This window comes from Bactrocera latifrons, unplaced genomic scaffold (assembly GCF_001853355.1).
Source record: "Bactrocera latifrons isolate USDA-ARS-PBARC rearing strain unplaced genomic scaffold, ASM185335v1 scaffold_817, whole genome shotgun sequence".
Lineage (NCBI taxonomy): Eukaryota > Metazoa > Arthropoda > Insecta > Diptera > Tephritidae > Bactrocera > Bactrocera latifrons.
This window is the reverse complement of record NW_017537509.1, coordinates 15,014-20,271: the sequence shown is the minus strand read 5'-3', so window position 1 is coordinate 20,271 and position 5,258 is coordinate 15,014.

Sequence of the window (5,258 nt, the reverse complement as noted above, 5' to 3'; positions counted from 1 at the left end):
CAATACTTTTCGCATTATTTCTTTTAAATTTGACTTTTCTGTTACAACAATATGTGATTGACACTTATTGTGTACAATTTTTATAAAAAAACTTTTCGTTTTCGCCATATCGAAGATAGATTTGATTTTTGAAATAATTAATGGATTTCTCTGTAAATAAAATGTAATTTAAATTATCTTCCTGCGCACTGTGAACCGTTCCGTCCGTGGACCATGTCACTAATTGTTCTTCACTATTATTGTTTTGAATAGTTTCGTTATTAAATACTATTGCTGTTTTGCAATCCCCATTCTGTACGTATCTGCTTAAGCTATCCGCTTCCGTGTTGTCTTTACCTTTTATATAAGTTATGTCAAAATCGTACTCGTAAAGAAGAATTTTCCATCTTTGTAACTTCATATTAGGCTCTTTGAGATTGTTTAACTACGTCAAAGGTTTGTGATCGGTTTGAATTGTAAACTTGCGACCGTATAGATAGGTTCGAAAATGTTTTACAGACCACACAACAGCAAGCATTTCATTTTCTATAGTCGAATAGCGTATCTCATGGTCTGATAAAGTACGTGATGCAAAGGAAATTGGATGGCCGCTTTGGCTAAGAACAGACCCGATGGCAAACTGGGATGCATCGGTTGTTAATGTAAGTTTTTTATTAAAATCCGGTGGTTGCAAAACTGGTTCACTTGTAACTAACTTCTTCAATGTTTCGAAAGAGTTTAAAAATTCACTGTCTTTAGTGTCAACAACGCTATCCTTTTTTAAATATCGAACCAATGGATAGGCAACCTTTGCATAATCACGTATAAATTTCCGATAATACCCTGTGATACCCAAGAATTGTTTAATTTCTTTCGCTTTGGATGGTGGTGGTATCGCTGCGATTGCTATAATTTTTGATGTATCCGGTCTGATGCCGTCAACTGAAACAACATGGCCTAAAAATTTCGTTGTAAATGCTATAAAGTGACACTTTTTGCCTTGAATTCTCAAATTTGATTCTCTTAGTTTCTTAAAAATTTTCGCTATGTAGTCAATATGTTCTGTAAAGCTAGTAGAAAAAATTAGAATATCGTCCAAGTAAACGACACAAATTTTATTGACATAATCTCGTAAAACATGATTTATTAGTCTTTGGAAAGTCGCAGGAGCTGTTTTTAGCCCAAAGGGCATACGATTAAACTCGTAGTGGCCACTTGCTGTCGAAAATGCCGTCTTGGATCTATCGTCTGGATGTACTTCGATCTGGTGGAAGATAGCTACACTTTCCCAATTTGTCGAATATGTCTTGCATATTCGGAATTGGAAACTTGTCGTCCATCATTAGTTCGTTTAGCTTCCTGTAGTCTATTACAATTCGCCACTTTTGTTCGCCACCGTTGTCGATTTTCTTTGGTACGACCCATAGAGACGAACTATAAGGACTGTTGCTCGGAACAATTATTTTCTGCACTAACATCTCCTTTATTTGTCTGTCTACTTCGGCATGATGCACAACCGGGTACCTATAATGTTTTGTATAAATTGGCGAATCGGTCTTAGTTCTAATCCTATGTTGTATAATACTAGTAAACGGTAGATTGCTTCCTTCCTCGTAAAATATGTCTCGGTAATTGTTCAGCAACTTTTTTAATGTCGATTCGTCCCTTCAATTTAAATGTTTTGCAAATGTGCTAYTAAGTGCACTGTCGCGTACTTTGTTTTGGCAACTAAATACTTRCAAATTTTCATTTTAAATACTTTTCTACTTCGTACTCTTCACCTTCACAAAAATAAATCGGTAGGGTCGCATTTTCTGTAACAAGCTTCCGAGTTTTATAATTGACTATGCAGTTTAGGTTAAGCAATATATTGTTTCCCAATATACCATCGAAGTAATCGTGAAATGGTAGTTCAATAAAATCGACAAACTGATTTTCTTTCCGAAATTCTTTAAAAAGTGGTACGCTATACCGTATGTTTGTTGAGGCATTTCCATTTAGGAGTTTAATATTGAAGGTGGGCGACATTGTTCTCCATTTCGGATTGCAAAGCTTTGGGTTTATTATGCTAAATTCAGCGCCAGTATCAATAATAAATTTTAATTTTTTCACCTTTGTATTTATGACTATATAGGGTAATTTCCTTGAGCGCCAAATTGAAAATTCTGATTGCTTTCATTCATGCCTATATCCATTGGCTCAAGTGCATGTTCGTTATGAGAAGGATTGTGATATTGGTTATTATGAAGATGTTAGTTACGTCCAGTTAAATGATTGTATTGTGTACTATGGTTTGCTTGTTGGTTGTGACTTTGTGTTCTGTGTGACTGGTAGCTAATGTTGTGCGTTTGTCTCGATTGTGTAGAAAAATTTGGCTATAGAGTGTTATAACTGTGTTGTTGTCTATGTTGATTTTGGAATCTTCCGTTATTATTGTTGTACCTTCCCGTATTTCTGTAATTTAATGTCGGTTCGAAATTTCCTCCATTTCTATTGTAATTTTGTTGCAGTCTACTACTGAAATTATTGGAATTCGAGGCTTTATAACTTAAATAGCCGTTTGATTTTATGATTTCAAAAGCATTCTTTAGACTTGTTGGGTCTCGGTAACCCGTATTTAAAATAATTTGGGGCAATTCTGGCATTGCTTTCGCTGTTAACTTCAGGGGATCTGTTTTCACTGAAATAAACCGCATTGTTCAACAGACATAATTTGTTGCTAATTTATTTTAGAAGTTCTCAATTGAAGAATCACATCGACATGCTCTAATCTTGTCGATTAATTCTTCAACTGAATTTTTCTCGCCATGATAATCGATCAAAACCTGTTTAATTGATGGCTAAGTATCTAAGTTTCCATTTATTAGTAGGGACCTTCCTGCACTACCCGTAATTTTGTCTTTAATGTGGCCCATTAACAATACTTTATATTCGGATGGGAGAGGCTCCAAAATAGGCACCATTAAGTCAATTCTTTCGATAGAATTAAGTAGTGCGTCTCTATTACCATCATAATGCGGAATCGCATTTAGATTACTCGAAATGAGCTTAAATCTGCTACTTATGTCCAACTGATCCATGTTTATAACTTATTACGTAATTTAAGCAATTTTCGATTTATTTTCCAATAATTTTAAGCTTAAACAGCAATACTTCTAATTCGCTTCTGCGTTACAAACTTGTATNACCTTTGTATTTATGACTATATAGGGTAATTTCCTTGAGCGCCAAATTGAAAATTCTGATTGCTTTCATTCATGCCTATATCCATTGGCTCAAGTGCATGTTCGTTATGAGAAGGATTGTGATATTGGTTATTATGAAGATGTTAGTTACGTCCAGTTAAATGATTGTATTGTGTACTATGGTTTGCTTGTTGGTTGTGACTTTGTGTTCTGTGTGACTGGTAGCTAATGTTGTGCGTTTGTCTCGATTGTGTAGAAAAATTTGGCTATAGAGTGTTATAACTGTGTTGTTGTCTATGTTGATTTTGGAATCTTCCGTTATTATTGTTGTACCTTCCCGTATTTCTGTAATTTAATGTCGGTTCGAAATTTCCTCCATTTCTATTGTAATTTTGTTGCAGTCTACTACTGAAATTATTGGAATTCGAGGCTTTATAACTTAAATAGCCGTTTGATTTTATGATTTCAAAAGCATTCTTTAGACTTGTTGGGTCTCGGTAACCCGTATTTAAAATAATTTGGGGCAATTCTGGCATTGCTTTCGCTGTTAACTTCAGGGGATCTGTTTTCACTGAAATAAACCGCATTGTTCAACAGACATAATTTGTTGCTAATTTATTTTAGAAGTTCTCAATTGAAGAATCACATCGACATGCTCTAATCTTGTCGATTAATTCTTCAACTGAATTTTTCTCGCCATGATAATCGATCAAAACCTGTTTAATTGATGGCTAAGTATCTAAGTTTCCATTTATTAGTAGGGACCTTCCTGCACTACCCGTAATTTTGTCTTTAATGTGGCCCATTAACAATACTTTATATTCGGATGGGAGAGGCTCCAAAATAGGCACCATTAAGTCAATTCTTTCGATARAATTAAGTAGTGCGTCTCTATTACCATCATAATGCGGAATCGCATTTAGATTACTCGAAATGAGCTTAAATCTGCTACTTATGTCCAACTGATCCATGTTTATAACTTATTACGTAATTTAAGCAATTTTCGATTTATTTTCCAATAATTTTAAGCTTAAACAGCAATACTTCTAATTCGCTTCTGCGTTACAAACTTGTATTTATCAGTATTATACTTATCAAGAAGGAAGAAGAAAAAAAATGTTTTCTTAAGCTATCGATACGATTCGTAATATTAACTCCTATTATACATACATTTCATTTTGTAGAATTGAATAATAATTTAAATTGAAGGAAATTATGTTCTTGTTGTTGATGCTGCAATTGGTTCTGTTGTCTGTAGCTGCTGAAGCTGTTGCCGTTTTTATAGCTGTCACTGATTTTTTATTCTCTTTTAAGTATGTTGGTTTTATGCAACTGTACCCAAAATTGTACGCTTTTCTACTTTTTTCTTCACTGGTCTAACTGTTAAGTTTTTTTTCTCTTACTTTAAATTTTAGTTATTATTGGTTTTGTATGTAATTTTTTCTTGTTCTTTTCGCTTTAGACTTTACGCAACTGTAACCACAATTGTAGGTTTTTCTCCTTTTTTTTCTTCACTGGTCTAACTGTTAAGTTTTTTTCTTACTTTAAATTTCAGTTATTATTGGTTTAGTATGTCATTTTTCTTTGTTCTTTTCGCTTTAGACTTTAAGCAACTGTACCCACAATTGTATGTTTTTCTACTTTTTTTTTTCTTCGCTGGTCTAACTGTTAAGTTTTTTTTTTCTTTTTTCTTACTTTAAATTTCAGTTATTATTGGTTTTGTATGTAATTTTTCTTTGCTCTTTTCTCATTAGACTTTACGCACAATTGTACGTTTTTCTACTTTTATTTTCTTCACTGGTCTAACTGTTTTGTCCAATAAATAACTTCAATATTACACTTATTTTAAATTTGAACGTAATGCACGTTTGACTTATGCGCGCCGAAATTTACTCTCGCGCCTTTTATTAACAATAGTTTTATTTTTCTTTTAAATCCCGAAATTTTCCGAGGTTTTTCTTTGCACACGCTCTTAAATTTCTTTTCCAGAAAAAACCACGCGTGGTTCGCTTCCGACTGCGCCAGTTAAGTATGTTAAGCGAGTTCTTTATTTCAGCAATTCAAAAATCGAACTAACTTATTCTAGTTACATTG